Consider the following 17,729-nt stretch of genomic DNA (forward strand, 5'->3'; position numbering starts at 1 on the left):
TGCCACTATGTTTACCTAAAATCTGCATTGCTCTTGTACTGAGATTTTAAACCCAGAGCCCTGTGCTTCCTAGGTAAACTTGAACCACATTCCCAGTCCTTTGTATATGAGCTTTTTTTTAGAGAGAATCTTACAGTTTCATTCCAGGCAGGCTTTGACTGCAGTCCTCCTATCCACAGCCTCCTGGGTCACTATCTTTAATGGTGGAAGTCACCTCCTGCAGTCTCGTTTTTTGTTTTTATTGATATGCATAGTAGGTCTTCTTCTCCAAGGTCTTTCTTGGAGGGAAGATTTTTTTTTTCTGTGTTTCATCTTTCTTAATTTTTGTTTCTTTAACTATAAAATGAAATGAAATGAAGAAATGTTGTGCAGGTTAAATCCAATAATGTAGGAAAGTGCTTGTAATATGCTGCTGCATATTAGACTCACAAAAAATGTTTTAGTATGGAGAGCACTCAAACTATGTAATTCCTTAGAAAGTCTAACTCAGTTCAACAGTTCAACTGAGAAGCCTGTACTTGAAAGGGATGAGGTGGGATCAAGGGGTGGGGGTAGATGAATGAAGAGAAGAAGGGGGAGAGAATGCAGTCATAAATGTCAACTCATATCCTCCAAAATTGTGAAAGGTGAGGAAAGTGGTGTGTTGAGAGGGATGGGTGAGAACATTGAATGATCAAAACGTATTGTGTTCATAAACTGCTTTGTTGAAAGGCAACTCCTTCGTACAATTACTTAACTAGAAATATATTAAAAATAAATGTCTAGTACTTTGTTTCTTTTAATTTATATGAAAAAAAAAACCATGGAAGTGGCACTGTGACTCAAGGTATAGGGTGGTAGCCTTGAACTGAAGAGCTCAGGGACAGTGCCCAGGCCCAGAGTTCAAGTCCCACGACCAGCCAACAAAAAAACAAACAAACAAACAAAAAGTATGAATACTTCTAGGTGTCAGGCCCAGTGCTTTACTTTTGAGCAAGTATAGACTTGAGTAAATATAACATTACTTGCATAGATAGGAATTGTAAGAAAAAAAAGAACAAGACAAGATAGGGCAAAAACAGTTCTATAGGGGAGTTATAAGCTTATCACTAGAGAGCTGTAAATTTGGGGAATAATTTAGAGTGAAGGGATTCAGAAAGACTTTGGGAGAAGGCCATTCTTTAGGAGATTGAGAAACAGAGCTTATACTTTCAGAAAAGAAAAATTTTGGTATTGAAACTCAGGGCATTCAGCTTCAGAGCTTATACTTTTTTTTTTTTTTAGCATACTTTATTTTCTTTTTTTTGTTCTGCCTCTTTTTTTTTTTTTTTTTTAAGAAATGTTGGGAATCAAACCCAGAGTCTTATGTATGCTAGGCAAGTGCTCTCCACTGAGCCATACCCCAGCCCTCAGTCTGTTTTTAAACAAATGCCACGAAATACTTTTGACAAGAATAATCAGAAGATAATTAGTCTTGAAAATTATTTTGAAAGTGGCTCTTTCATAAACAATAGTTGTCTGTAGAAGAGTCATGAGAATGTGAACTGTGGGATTTAGGATTTGAACTCATAGCATTTCACTTGTCAATGACGTGATTTACCCCTTGAGCCAGGCCTCCAGCCTGTTATCATTGATTCTGTGTTAGTCAAAAGCATATCTTGTTTCAAGATAGAAACAAGGCTGAATAATGGAATTTTCTTGGGCTAATTTGCATAAAAACCTTAGAGTTAACTATGTCTTTCCAAATTTACTGATTTTTTAAAATTATTTTGTGGATAGAAAAGCTTTTCTGTAAATTATTTTAAATTAGATTTTAAATTGAAGTGGAAAACTGTAAAAAATCAGGCCAGGAGTTTGGCCTAGTGGTAGAGTGCATGCTTAGCATGCACGAAGACCCAGGTTTGAAAAAAGCTGGAAGTGGTGCTGTGGCTCAAGTAGGTAGAGTTTCAGCCTTGAGAAAGTCTAAGGACAGTGCTCAGGACCTGAGTTCAAGCCCCAGGGCTAGCAAAGAAATTGTATTATCACAATTATTATATGATTAATTATTAATATTATCATATTATTTGCAAGGTAATCTTTGACTAAGTTTCCTTAAATGTCTGTGTATGTCGGAGGGGCTTTAACTCAGAGCTCTACACCTGAGCTCTTTTGTTCAAGGCTAGCACCCTATCACTTTGAGCACAGTTCCACTTCTGGTTTCTTGAGTGGTTAATTGGAGAAGAGTCTCATGGGTACTTTGAGCAGGTGGGCTTCTAACTGCAACCCTCAGATCTCAGCCTTCTGAGTAACGAGAATTACAGGCTGAGCCACAGGTGCCAATTTGTGTGTGTGTGTGTGTGTGTGTGTGTGTGTGTGTGTGTTTTATTTGAAATGATTAATTTATTTCTCCCTGGATCACCTTCCTCAAAGATTTTTCTAGATGAAAAGATCTAAGATCTAATATCAGAAGCATGAAAATATTGAGCTAACAGCCCACTGGTTTTATACTGTTAAATTGTCTTCCAAAAAGCAAAATAAAGATATGTAATCTTAACAAGGAAATATTTAGAGCTTACCTATTGACACGGTTCACTAATTTAGAGATTTATGAGATAACTCCACACACCCACTGATATAATCATTCTTAAATGTCATAGTTAATTCCTACAGAGATTGTACTGGAATTATCTATTACACACACTTGCAACTAAAGAAAACAGTGAACTGGCATGATACCTTCATTTCCTTATAGGTACTCCCTTAGAATTCTCTTTATTCTTTCTTCTTCTTTTTATAATCTTTTCTTTGGTACTGGGGATCAAATCCAGAATGTTGTACTTACTAGGCAAGTGCTTTGTCACTGAGTTATATCCCAGCCCTGGTTTCTCTTTATTATATATCATTTATTTATATCATATATTTATTTATATCATATAAATCTTTCAGCTATTACTTCTTTACTACTGCTTTTATCTCATGACTTTTGGAAGGTCACTTTATTTGTTGTCAATAAACAAGCTATAAATTTGTAATGTCTTCTGTTTTCTCAACTATTAATCCAGTCATTCATTCACACACTGAACATTTGCACTTTGTCAAATGCTTTGCCTTCACAGAGGTATATAACATCGATGATGTCATGGTTCTGACTTTCCTCAAAGTACTGACCCTGCATGTTAATAATTATTTTAATTCATTTTTCTGTTGTGCTTTATACAATCTTAAACATTATTTCAATTCATATAATGCTGTACTCAACATTTTATTCTTGGCAGTACTGGGGTTTCAACTAAGGGCTTCGTGCTTGCTAGGCAAACAGTCTACCACTTGATCCAAACCTCTAGCTTCCTTTGCTTTTTTTGGTTTGTTTTTCTTCCTTTTTTTTTTTTTTTTTGGTCAGAGGTGTGGCTTGTCCAGGCCTGGGCACTATCTCTGAACTCATCAGCTCAAGACTATCACCCTACCCCTGGGCCTGGGTGTTGTCTCCGAGCTCTGCAACTCAATGCTACTACCCTACCCCTGAAGTCACAGCACCACTTCCAGTTTTTCTAGTGATTAATTGGAGATAAAAGTCATTTGGTCTTAATGCCAGGCTGGCTTTGAACCTTGATCCTCATATCTCAGCCTCCTGAGTAGCTAGGATTATAGGCATGAGCCACTGTGCCCAGTCTCTTGCTTTTGGTCCAGGTGGACCTTGAGCCTTAGTGTAGGATCTGAAAGGTCAAAACTACCTTGAGAATTATTTATTTGTATATTTTAATATTTATTATTTGATGATGACTCAAAAAGTGTAGCGGATTAAATTGTGTCTTTTTCAGCTAATGGCAGATTGCCCTGCTTTTCATGATATTAAAGGCAGCCTCTCAGAGTCTTTGTTTCTAATTTTATCAGATTTTTGTGTACAATAAAAACCTACTTGCGGCTAGTCATTGGTGGATTATGCCTGTAATCCTAGGTACTTAGGAAACTGAGATCTGAGAATCGTGGTTCAAAATCAGCTTGAACAGGAAAGTCAGTGAGACTCTTACTTCTAAGTAAACACCAAATAAGCCAGAAATAGAGCTGTAGCTTAAGTGTTCAAGTGCTAGCCTTGAGGACAAAAACCCAGGTCAGCATCCAGGCCCAGAATTCAAGCCCCAGACATCAACTCATAAAGAAACCAACAAAACAAAACAAAAAAGCCTATTTGCTCAACTTGTGGCAAAACTTACTCTATTTTGTAGAATGAGATGTTTTCTGATTCTAGAATCACAAGCAAATTCAGCTGAGGATGTTAGTAAATTTGTCATAATTTTGCCTTTGGGAAATATCTTGTGACTGTCAAAGGCTAGAAGGTAGTGTTGAAACCCCTGGATTAACCCAGGAGACTCATTACTGCTGATCCCTGCGTAGGTCCCATTTCTCCTTTACCGAATCTCAGCAAATACCCCTTAGATTTGAGTAAATAAATTCCTTTTTGTTTTGAGCTCCTTTTCCTCTATACATCCTTTAGCCTTCCATTCCAGGATTAGTTGGTGTTGCGCAGAAGCAATACATAATGTAGAAGTGGATTCCAAGATCAAACTATAGCTTGTAGAAATTCGTAGAAGTTTTGTGTTCTACTCTGTGTTGCTTTTCTTGCTTGATTATGTAAGGGAAAGTCATTGGCTAAGGTGGTCAAGAAACAAAGCTTTGTGTGACCCAACTCTGTGATATTTTCCTCTGTGACCTTTCTCGTAATAGCAATAATAACCATACTATTGTGTGGTCTCCTTTGTACATCACCCCTTGTAAAATTATCTTTTCCTTTTTTCTCAGCCTTGTAAGCTAAAAAAAACAAAAGGAAACCTAACTGCCGGAGTGAATTACTGCAGTAAAAAGATGTAGATAAGTGAAAGCTCTATATAACATCAAAGTATGGGCCGAGATTTGCTAATCTTGTTTTTTAATTCAAAGTAGAATGTTTAACTTACAGGGAAATAATAATGTGTTTGTCTAAAGAATTATAGGGGTTGACTCCACTCAGTGTGTAGCCTTCCTTTTGTTCCTTGCTTCACCTAACTCATAAAAGCCACCAGATGATGTGGATCATATTTGCAATCCTAGCTACCCCAGGATGTAGAGATTCAGAGGGTTCTGGTAGTAAGTTCATCCTGATTGAACAGTCATGAGACTCCCAAACAGTCAACAAGAAGCTCAGGTGGCAGAGAGCCAGCTGAGCAAGCAGGCTGGGCAAGTGTGAGGCCCTGATTTCAAACTCTGGTACTGGAAAATACGCAAGATCCTTTGTTATAGGTCTGATTTTAGACTTTTTCAGTGGCTAGATTTGTTTAAAGAACAACTCAATTAAGCATTATAATTTAAGGATGAGCATATTTAGTGATTGTAAATGATGTAGAAGTTTATAAAGAAACTTTAAAAATCTTTTTAGTGTAAATCCTTAAATTCCTGTTATACTGAATAAGAATACTCATAAAATTCCTGAGTCATTTCTCAGTTAAAATTCTGAAACATTAACTGCTGAGTTAATGTAACAGGTATTCAGAAATTGCTTTTGCAAAAGTGTAGACTATTCTTCACTTGGGCTTGCAAATGTCTAAATGGTAACTAAAACCAGAATAAACATTTGGCATCTCTACCTCCATTTTGTATCTAAATCTTTTGCTCTGAGCCATTCTACCCATGCAAACTACATAAACAGAATAATCTCCACTGCTAGAAATTCTGATAATGTCCACCTTGGAACAAGAAGTGAGTGTTAGAGATTCTGACAATGTTTTCCTTTTGATATGGGTGCTATTTTTTCAGAAGTTTTGAGTTCACAAAATATTTTTGGCTTATAAAAATTCACCGAATGATTGACAGAAATGAAGTTTTACATGCAACAATCTTTAGATAATGAACAAAATGAATAATATAAACAGTTTTATTTAGCCTAAAATATTTGAAATAATACTGTCTTTTGACTTTAGGCCACTATACTGGTGACCATTCAAAAAATAAGCAGGCCAATCTTTTTTTGTTGTTCTAATCTCAACATTCAGTCAACACTTTATTCAGAAGTTAGTGTGAGAAACCAGTGTTAGAAGATAAAGTGAGCAAAGAAAATAGATCATTGTGTTCCTCAGTGACTGGATTAAAATAAGAGAAGACAATAAACTTTCAGTTGTTATTGTTTCAGTTTTGTTGTTCTGTTGACTTGATGAGGATCTGCATGGAACAATGCTGTTTCAGGCAGATACAGCAAGCACCAAATGAGAAGGATTTTATTCTCTCTTTTTCTCTTCTCTCTCTCTCTCTCTCTCTCCCACTCTATCACTCTATGTAATATATTATCTATATCTCTTTATAACATACAGATATATAATATATAAGACGTAGATTAAGGTATGTTATATATCTTATATTTAAGATATTATAAGATATATACCTTATATATATTATATAAGATATATGACATATATATCTTACATGTAAGGTATATTTTAATATAAACAATATATTCGTGCGCATTAATATATAAATATATAACATATTATAAGATATATATGCTATATTATATATACTGATATGTATCTTCCTCTCTCTATCTGTATCTGTCTATCTATCTATCTTATCTAGTGCCAGTCCTGGGATTTAAACTCAGAGTCAAGCTGTCCCTGTGCTTTTTTAATCAAGGTTAATGCTTTGCCATTGAATCCTAGCTCCACTTCTGGCTTTTTTTGGTGGTTAATTGAAGATAAGAGTCTCACAGACATTCTCATTTGAGCTGGATAGCTAGGATTACAGGTGTGAGCACTAGTGCCTGGCAAAATTTTATTTTTTCCTGTGTGAAATAGTTTTTACCTTCTGTTGGATGATTCCTATAGAGCAAAAGAACTGTTAGGCAGACATGAATTAAAAAGTGGTAGATGTAACATATGGCCAATATCATGTGTTCCATTGTGGCAGCTCTGTTTTTTTTTTTTTGCCTGTCATGGGACTTGAACTCTGGGTCTGGGTGCTGTCCCCGAGCTCTTCAGCTGAAGGACATCCCTTGAATCACAGCCCCACTTCCTGTTTTCTAGTGGTTAATTGGAGATAAGAGTTTCGTGTTCTTTAGTGCCCGGGCTGGCTTTTAACCTTGATCCTCAGATCTCAGCCTCCTGAGTAGCTAGGATTACAGGAGTAAGCCACTACACCCAGCCCATCATGGCATCGCTTATTCCCATAGTACGGTGGGCTCCTGCTCTAATGCTTTTTCTGAAATACTTCTTTTCTTGCTCATATGTTTTTTCTTCCCATAAACATGGGTGCCCACTCAGTAAATGAAAAGAGACCAGGCAGTGCACTCACAAGCTACCCACCAATCACAAGTTATCCACCAATCAATGCAAAGCCTACCCCATATTACAAAAACTGCCCTCTTAAGAGGACTCCACTGGGCAACTCTTTAGGCACCTCTCCAGATAAATAGACAGTCTGGCTGGTTACTTTAAAATTTTTTTTATATAAACTTACTATTTAACTTACATGTTTTCTGTCTTTTAGCTCTTTAGGGGATAGAGAAAACATCCATTCTTCTATTTGGTACCAATAAAATGAATATTTCACCAAGTTTGACAGAATATTGGTTGTTTTTTAAGATTAGATCAGGGGAATAATAAAATAAAAATGAGATTGGTTAATAGCTGGTTAGTGCAAGTCATTTTTCTCATGAGAGTTAAAGCAGAGACTTTCTTATAGACTACAATTTTTAAAAATTCTCTCTCTTTTTTTTAGGACTGAGACAGGGACTCAAACTCAGTATCTGATGCTTTTGCACATTGATTGGTGCTCTACCAACTAAGACATGCCTCTAATCTCAAGGTTATACTCTTTATGATTGGGTTTTAGGAAAAATTGTTCTGTTGGGGAATTTTACCTTCTTCATTTATCATAAGTGACGTTTTGTTGTTGTTAGATCTGGTCTCCTGGGGCTTAATGCAGGATTCTATTCCAAAACAAAGACTTTTTCTGTCACTTTAACAGATGTTAAATTGGAGGATTAATGAAGAGGAGTTATGAGATAAAAGTTTCTTAGTTCAGTGAAAAGTAAGATACGGCCCAGGTCCTTTTCTTCAGTGTTGACAGAGTGACTCAGTATTTCTGGCTAAAGGTATTGTATTTACTCCTTATAACTCATACTTTGACTATCAGATTATTACTGAACCCATGTTGTTATCATCTGGTGAGTTGTGGGATCAGTATCAGTACCACTGATACTTGGGGAAGGCATTCTGTTCTTTAATTGAACAAATATTTATTATGTATGTTGACAGGCATTGAGGCTATAATAGAAGATTACTTTCTATCTTTAAGAATTCTACCATCTAGAGAGCGAAAGAAAGACAAATAAATAGCAATGATGTGAGGAACTGGGTGTGTGCCAGGAGTAAGAATTAGTTGTTAGCTGAGGTTAGATTAATGTAACTTGGTAGAGGCAAGAGATGGTGGGGGGGGGGGGGGGATGACACCTATTCTAAAACTCTACAATAAGCGTGAGTTGTCCAGAGAACTGTAGGGTATGGAAATGGAGGGATAATGGAGGGGAAGCTTCATGAATAATGAGGAGAGTCTCCTGTTACATATTCAGAACACTAAGGGCATGCAGAAAGGGTGGAACCATATATGGCATCAGGAATTGTGCGACCTAAAACTAGAGATGTGAACTGGCAGAAAAACTTTAAGGGGATTATGAGTTTCATAAACATGGTCAGGTGCAAAGGAGAGTCACTAGGCTTTAGAGAGGAAAATGACAGAACTAGATTGGACTTTCAAAAAGAACTGAACAACAAGGTGAATAGTTGTCACAAGTAGACCTGGATTTCTAGCACTGATTTTCTTGTGTGAATTAGAAAATAACTTGTAGGTTAGAACAAGGTACTTCCTCTGGGCACACACGTTGTTAAATATCCCCTTTCGTCCAATCCTAGGAGCTGAGTTAGACTGGATACACTCTGCTCCTTGTACTTAGGTGCTTCTAGGTAGGGCATGACTCAACAACTCAGAGTTGCTCTTTATGGAGAATTGTTTTGTGGGGAATCCAGATTGTAAATGCTAGGTGTGAATGAGGGAGACAGACATATGAAGGATGTTTTAAGGTATTAAGAACTGTCATGGGCCGCGAGTTTGGCCTCGTGGTAGAGTGCTTGCCTACCATGCACAAGGACATGGGTTCGATTCCTCAGTACCACATACATAGAAAAAGCTAGAAGTGATGCTGTGGCTCAAGTGGTAGAGCTCTATCTAGCCTTGAGAAAGCCCAAGGAAAGTGCTCGGGCCCTAAGTTCAATACCCCAGGACTGGTTAAAAAAAAAAGAATTGTCCAGGCTTAGTAACTGATGGGATATAGAGAATAAAGTAACAAGAGAGTAGTAAAGACTGCTTAATTTTATATATTGTTAGAATATTCAGCATTCTGCACTTCTACTTCTCTCTCTTATTTTGTCTCCTTCTGGTATACTGCTTTCCTTCAGAGAACTTATTCTATTAAACAGTAAGCAAGTGAATTTGGATGTTAGAAAACTATATGAAAAGTGATGCAAAAGAGGGGAATGGAGATAGGCAGTAGACATGGATTTTAAAAAGCATGCTGTACTTAAGAAGACAGATAAGGGAGATTGGCGGTTTCTAATCTGGGTTTTTTCCTGGAAGATGAGAGCATGATGTTCCTGCTAAGTAAACAGACACATAAAATAGTCTCTGGGCTAGAGTTAGAGGAGAGCAAGCTGGTAGTGAATAATAACAGCATTTCATATGCTCACATGCATTACTACAATAAAAAAATAGTGTGGGTTTTGGGGAAAATTGCATGTCTTTGATTTCAGTTGTGGTACAGAGAATGATGCAGTAGAAATAAGAAAGTGGAGGGCCCAATAATGTGTTCATTTATCTAACATTTGGGTGCCTTTCTTCCTTATTAGGGTGGCTTATTTACTTTCCATTTGCTAGATTTCCAACCAGCGGCAATAGAACTAAACTTCCTTTCCCAAACCTAGTACTTTCTGATCTAGTAGACCAACTATTGGACTATATGGCTTTCATAGAATGCTCATACCAGCACTTTATGGTGTAGGTACTACTACCAAGGTTTTTGTTTTGTTTTGTTTTGCATTTTTTTATTGTAATTAGTAAAAAGGTTACATGATATTTGCCAGATAGAAGGTGCATTAATTCACGTACATTGATACCCTTTCACTTGTCTTGGTATCCATTTCCCTCCCCCCCCACACCCTCCACCCCAAGGTTTTTGTTGTTGTTTTGGTTTTTGTTTTTTTTCCTTCAGTATTGATTGACAAGACAAATACTGCAGGCTTGGGATCTATGTGGATGTTCATAGCTCCTTGCTTAGACGGGCTTAATTTTTGCTGTTTATGTCTTAAAACCTTGAGTAAATTTTAAACAAAATGAGGTACCAGCAAACCCCAGACTCAATTTAAGTTGATGACCTCCTCAAACTAACCCTGGCCTTATATGCTGATTAAACAGTCAACTTTATAAGATGCTTGCTAAACAGTTTCACAAGGAAGCAGAAAAGGACAAAAATAGGAAAGAATAGCCAGGCAAGCAAACCCTTGTTCCTGTTTGCTCTGGCAGCTGTTTGTGGTGTTTGCCTTTAAAAAGATTGTATAAACCCTGAGCAGGAACTCCTCCTGACCTTGCTGTGCCGAGTGTCTGTGGATGAGTTCCATGCCTGGCATGTATCTTGCAATAAACCTTTGCTATTGCATTTTGGATGCCTCGATCTCGGTTGTCTTCATTGGGGGACCCCTCATCTGGGCACAAAATTTGGGGGCTCGTCCGGGATCCCCTAGGATCCCCACCGGGACCCTCTGAGGCCTGAAAGGTTTGTTGCTCAGTAATAGGTAAGAGTGCTCACTTTTTGTCTGTGTCTGTGTTTTGCTGTTTTCACTTCCACTTTGTAGCAGTCGATTGGTTGCATTTGTATCTGGCAGGCTCTCACTGGGACAGAAGTGTCCAGACAGTGATCCTGGAGGGAATGGGAGATGTCCTGATCCCCACATTGGGCAGGGGTCTTCTGGACCCTAAGCTGTCTGGGGGTACCAGAAGGGTGCCCATTTGGGCAAGGGGTCTTCTGGACCCTAAGCCATTTGGGGGCACCGAAGAGGAGTCCGTCCATCTGGTTTGACACACTGAGTGGAGTGTGTTTGGGCAGCTCCCAAGTGAAAGTAAGGGAATGCCCTTTGGTCCCGGGAACTTTCTGTGAAATTTGTCTCTTCAAATTTGTTGCTTGTTATCTTTTGTTCGTTTGTTTTTTAGTGTACCAGTCTTCCTATTTCATTCTTTTAACATGGGAGGCAGCATCTCTACTCCTTTAGATCTGACCCTTGCACACTGGCAAGATGTGCGGGAGACCACCAGTACTAACGGTGTAATAATTAAAAAGAGAAAGTGGGTCACTTTAGCCTTTATTAACCAGGCAGTGCCAGACATCAGGAAAAAAAATTACAGTTCTTGGAAAGACTTGGCGAGAAAGGATTAAGAGAGTTAGTAGCTGTGGCAGAGAAAGTGTATAATAAGAGAGGAACAGAGAGACTGAAGACAAGAGAGGCAAATAAAAAGGATTTTGGATGGACAGCAAAGGCAAATGGAGCAGGTGCTCCTAGCCACCAAAGGCAAGCCAGAGGATAAAAACAGAAGACTAAAATTAGGGAAAAACCAATGTGCCTATTGCAAGAAAGAAGGACACTGGGCCAAAGGATGCCCCAAGAATAGAAGGAAGGACTTTCAACCTTTGTCTCAAAAGTAAGTCAGGGAATAGCCTCTGCATTGGGGACAGATTGGAAATTCCATTGTGATTACTGACCCTACAGTTCAGGACAGGTAGAAAGAATGAATCGGACCCTAAAAGAGACTTTAACCAAATTGGCCTTAGAGACTGGCACAGACTGGGTGTCACTTCTTCCTTCTGCTCTATTTAGAGTAGGGAATTCTCACTATCAGCTAGGCTTTACTCCTTTTGAAATAATGTATGGACCCCCCATTTGTTAAATTCCTTATGTAATTAAGTTGTCTTGTAAAAAGCTTTGTTTTGAACCTAGTTCTCAACTGCAAGAGGAAGATTGGCAAAACTCTCATGATATTAAAACTTCCGGAAAATGAATGGCCGATATTAATTTTCCTCACTTTAAGATCTTTGTGTATGAATGGGTGTGAGTGAACATGTTCAAGGTTAAATTGTCAGCATGCTGTGTAAAACAATGGATGAGCTCATACTTGAAACACAAAGGCAATTGGGTAAATCTAAGTCTAAACTTTAAGAAAATTATTAGGTTTGAATGTTTTACAATGTCTCAAAGGATTATTGCATTATTTTAAAAGGAACCGGTTAATAGAATTTTTCTAAAGATTCTGCAATCTGCATTAAAAAAATCTGGTATTATAATGCATAGAGCTGTTTACATTATAAATATTGTATCCTGTTTAGCCCAGAGATATTAGGGAATTTGAAATACATTTCAAGTTAAAATTTGGAGATAAGTATCAGAAATTTAAATGTAAAATTGTTTATTAAGGTCAGAAAATTTGCCTGTCTTCTAAAATTGTTTAGGTAATCAAATGCCAAGAGAAAGAATGCGAAAACAGGATAGTCCTGTGTGGCCAACTTTAGGAGTGAGAGGGGAACTGGCAAAGGTGCAGCTCTGGGTTCCCATGGTGGAAAAGGCCCTAAGGGAGGGTCCACGCACGGTAAAAGATGAGCTGGCACAAAAGCTGTTCATTTAAACCTGGTCAGATGGACTGAGTGGACCATCTTCATCCTCTTTTTCTTTGCAAACTGACACTGGAAATTTGATGGTAAAATGTGGGTGACGTGATTAGTATTTCTTAAGCTGCCCCCTAAAATGTATTAAATTGGGAAAAAGGGTTTTAAAAGGAATGTTTAAAGGTTTATCTCTTTATGATTTGGCTTCATACTATTTTGCAATTGAATGTATTTTAGAAAAAAAGGAAACGAAGTCTGGACTTTTGGTGCACTGATGATGTTTATAGATCTGGCATTAAGGAGAAAACTTAAATAAGTTTAAACTGTTGCTGGAGTTCTAGGCAGTAACCTAAACTGCAAAAAGAAAAGAAAAAAAATGCCTCTTCTAAAAAAGAGGCCTGGAGGCAAAGGGAGTGTCTTGAGCCCTTAAAGGTTTTTCAGATGCAAATAAAGGCTAAAAGTGTTAAGTTTAAGCAAATATCAGTAAAAGTTTTAAAGAACATTAAAAATGAGTTTCTGAACAAAGTTTGAAAGTAAAGTTGTCCTAAAAGTTTGTTTCAAGGAAGAGAAAAAAAAGAGGAAAATTAGGACTACCAAAATGATTGCTTAATTGCTATTTCAGCTAGCTCTTGTAAGTTTCTTTATAGCAATTTCCAGCAGGCCCATGGAGAAGGACAGCAGATCCTTATTCAGATGTAAGTATTATCCTTACCAAGTTCCAGGTAAGATCATGCTTAGAGACTGTTTCTGTGTTGACCACCTTGTTGCTTTAATTGGAGTAAAGTGGCCTTATAAAGGACTCACTGATCTGAAAACTGCAGTTCTGAGCCAGCCCAGGCAAAGCAAAGTCCCTGTGAGACTGTGGTGTCTAATCCGCCAGCAGAGTGAGAGGAAGTGTTGCTTTGGAGCCCAAAGTGGCAGAGTGCTGGCCTTGAGCTGGAGAGCTGAGGGACAGTGCCCAGGCCCTGAGTTCAAGTCCAGCAACCAAGCAAGTGAAATGCCAATGGGACATTAATCCCTGAGTGGAGAGACACTACTGGGACAATGCAGTAAGCCACTGCTTGGATGGCAGAGATGGTGTCAGATCCTAGAGTCACTTGTGCTTGGCCATTCAAAATTAATCAGAACCAGGAGGTCATAGAATAGTTTGTAAGCATGCCTTACTACTGTCCATGTCCATTTACTCCATAACTGGACAGGAACTTGTCAGGCATCTGTAATAGTAGGTAGTTTATAATCCTGAACCCCATATTTGCTCAAAGCCCTGAGTGAATTTTGTATTGACACCAGCCACAAATCCAGGAAAGAAGTTTGTGGACCTGGGGGGTATGTCCCTATTGACCTGTCTAGGCCCACACTGGCAACTGAAGCATAGTTAGAGTCACAGAGGTTAAGCTCCCCAATCAGGAAAATGCCTTTGCAAATGGGTGCTAAGGAAACTACATTTTTGTAGCCAAAGAAAAAGTTTGTGCAGTTGTTAAATGTTTTATATGATCTCCAGTTTAGAGTAAAATATTGTTCCTAAAATATAATCCTGGCAACCCCTTGGTAAAATAGGCTAAGCTTTCAGGGTCCCTAGCTAAGTATAGAGACAACGCCCCTGAGTCAGCCTTAAGAAGTTATAGAAGATGGATCTTTGCCCATCAACCCACTTAAGATGAAGGGACCAGAGTCATTTTTTAAAAAAGTGAGACAGGCTAAATTAGAGGTATGAAAAAGAGTAGTAATAGATGTGCAAAGTGGAGACTACACTTGTGGGAAATGGCTACAGGTTCAAGTCTTCTATGCCTGTCTAGAGAATCCTAGCCTCATTTAAAGAAATCTGGTATCTGGTTATTAAAATTTATCACCCTGGTATTATTTTGGAATTTCAGCCTTATACTGTCCTAAAAACCAATGGGGTGCCAACCTACAAAAATGAGTGTGTTCAGGAAAAACAACCAGGGAATCATTGAAAGAAGTAATCAAAGTCAGGCCTTGGGTCAAACTTCTTTAACCAGTCTGTGCAGAAATTTGCAGGCCACCCAACAGGAAGTGTGAAGTTCCTTTGGAGCTACAGAGAGACAAGGTTGCTGCTACAAATCCTGTCATGCCTACAGCTGCTTCCTGAGAGGACTGGAACTAAGCCCTTGGTGGTGGGCCATTCTATCTGTGCTAAGTTCAAAGTCCCCATTATGCTGACTCTGGATGGGTGAAGAGAATTTTCCATGCAGTGCTGAACAGCCTAAAGGTGCAAATGTAAATGAGGGCTATAGTCAAATAAAAAAGAAATGTTAGTAAAAGTTTTGGGAGAGGAATTGAGAAAAAATGGCTTATAAAGGATTTAAAAAAGGATCTGAAAGGAAGTGTCTTCAAGGAGAAAATGTTCATGTAAGTTATAGAGTATGAGTATGTCTTGAGTAAAGTTGGTATGCAGTTAATGCAGTAATGTAAATAGAGTACACTGATGTAAAGAGTTGCTATGCTTGGATGTATATTTTCTAATTTTGAGGGCTATCTTGGGAGGGCACATTATATGCTCCTCCAAACCAAAGAATGCTATCTGCCCAAGTCTGATAACAATTGTTGGCTCCCCAAGCCCTGTGTTATCAATAAGGCCATACAATTCATTAAAAGCAGGATAGAATCCATTCAGTTGATAAACCTACAGGTGCATTATCAGAAGCTAGCTACTGATGCCAGTGACCCTTATGACCAAAGAGGGCACTATGAGGAGGTGGGACCCCAGGACTCCCCTTAAATGTCTCTTTGAGAGCTAATTCCAGGAATTGTCTAGTCTAATAGATCCAAGATTGGATCTATAGGTGGTACTACTCCAAGGGGGGAATGAGGTACCAGCAAACCCCAGACTCAATTTAAGTTGATGACCCCCTCAAACTAACCCTGGCCTTATATGCTTATTAAACAGTCAGCTTTATAAGATGCTTGCTAAACAGTTTCACAAGGAAGCAGAAAAGGACAAAAATAGGAAAGAATAGCCAGGCAAGCAAACCCCTGTTCCTGTTTGCTCTGGCAGCTGTTTGTGGTTTTTGTCTTTAAAAAGATTGGGTAAACCCTGAGCAGGAACTCCTCCCGGCCTCGATGTGCCGAGTGTCTGTGGATGAGTTCCATGCCTGGCATGTATCCTGCAATAAACCTTTGCTATTGCATTTTGGACGCCTTGATCTTGGTGGTCTTCATTGGGGGACCCCTCCTCTGGGCACAACAAAAGACCCTTCATTTTCATTGTGTACTGGAAAATATAAATGGTGTAGCCTGTCCTGACTATAGTAATATTTAGTTTACTTATTCTTTCTAATTTGTGACCAATTACTCAATGCCCACAGATATTAAGGAATTAAATCAAGGCTGGATCTAGGAGAAAATAGCTCATTACTGAGACTTATCTGCACCCTGGAGCAGAATCTAGAAGGGATGCAATCAATTTGGTAGGCTTTGACTGACTGTATGAAGTGAATAGTTGGAATAGGCACAGGGAAGTATCTCTGTCGCCAATACAGAATTTGAGGTCTTCATTCTCCTCTCAAGAGATAGAAGGCCAGTTGTTTAGCATATACTCTTACCCTACATTTTCTCTGTATCCATGATTCTTGGCCATTAGAGTCGGCTGAATAAGTGCTAGCCTGCTTAAAGAATGAACAGTACCAATAGATCTTCTGTTTCAATAACACAGTCCACAAATACACTAAGGCACAGCTCATTTATTTTAGGCATGTTGTGAGAGCAAGTCATATCTTCCTGGTCACCAGAAAGCTACTTTTTTTTTTTTTTTGCCAGTCCTGGGCCTTGAGCTCAGGGTCTGAGCACTGTCCTTCGGCTTTCTGAAGGCTAGAACTCTACCACTTGAGCCACAGCACCACTTCTGGCATTTTTCTATGTGTGTGGTACTGAGGAATTGAACCTGGGTCTTTGTACATGCTAGGCAAGCACTGTACCACTAGGCCAAACTCCCGGCCCGGTCTAACTTATTTTTATATCACTTTAAACCACAAAACCCTTTGACTGAAACAGAGAGATTACATAGTTAGTATAAGGTAAAGTAGGCAGAAAACAAACCATTTGGCAGAGAAATAGTTAGAAGAATACTATAATCTGTTTATTTTTTTGTTTGTCAGCTCTACTAACCATACCAAATTAATTATGCCAGGGCAGAGTGTAGCCCATATTGAAAGACTGTTAAAAATGATTCATGTACTCAATTTACATAACTTTGGTTTTGGCTTACTTCCTAATCAGCAAATAATTCCTGTTAAGGCTACTTGAGATATGGATGTAAATGATCAGATGTGTCATTTTCTTCCAGTTCTCTGGAAGTAAAAGTCTTTGTGTAAAGGGTAGAGAAAAAAAAGTATGAAGTAAAAGACATATACTTGTAAACTTGGACTCAAAAGAGGCTATAAATTTAGCCTATCAAGTGAAAATTTGCTCTCCTCAACCTATATCTCCTTGTCCATATGTCTCCTTAATCAATACATTTGTGATCCCTACTCTATGACTGAATAATGAATCAAAAGGTGTTTGGTTTCTGTAAAAAAGTCCATAAACAGTACCTTAAGTGTTTTTTTCCTATGATGAAAATAAAAGTACATGGGTGCTATGGCTTGCTAAGGAAAAGGAGATATATTTTTATATTAAACTGAAGTCAGGACCATCCATGATTTGAAAGCGGTATTTTTTTAAATTTCATATTCATGAATGTCAATATGACTTTAGTTATTATAGTATATAATTGGAAATATTAGATACATTATGAGACTATTGATTTATACTAAAAGCAATAAGACCTCATTCACTTTCCTCAGTATTGTTTGCTTTTATATCTTATTTTGACTAGACAGTTTTACTTACTTCACGAAGTTTGAAATGTCAGAACTGTCTAATTGAAATGACATGTATCCCACCATGCTCAGCTTTATTAGTTGAGATGAGTATGACAACTTTTTTGCTCAGGTTGGCCTTGAATGGTGATCCGTCTGATTTCTACTTCTAGAGTCATAGGAACTACAGGCACAAATCACTATCACACATAGCTCATCTCAGAAAACTT

General features: G+C 38.2%; 1 long non-coding RNA gene across 1 annotated transcript in view; it reads left to right on the forward strand.

Annotated features, from left to right (window-relative positions):
- The window catches only part of LOC150061553 (uncharacterized), a 59,620-nt gene that overhangs the window by 36,783 nt on the left and 5,108 nt on the right, over window positions 1-17,729 (forward strand). The window contains exon 2 of the long non-coding RNA XR_016535923.1: window positions 7,948-8,074. This is a non-coding gene — a long non-coding RNA (uncharacterized LOC150061553). The remainder of the gene's footprint in view (window positions 1-7,947; window positions 8,075-17,729) is intronic.

Source organism: Megascapheus bottae, chromosome 6 (assembly GCF_031878675.1).
Source record: "Megascapheus bottae isolate mThoBot1 chromosome 6, mThoBot2.hap1, whole genome shotgun sequence".
Lineage (NCBI taxonomy): Eukaryota > Metazoa > Chordata > Mammalia > Rodentia > Geomyidae > Megascapheus > Megascapheus bottae.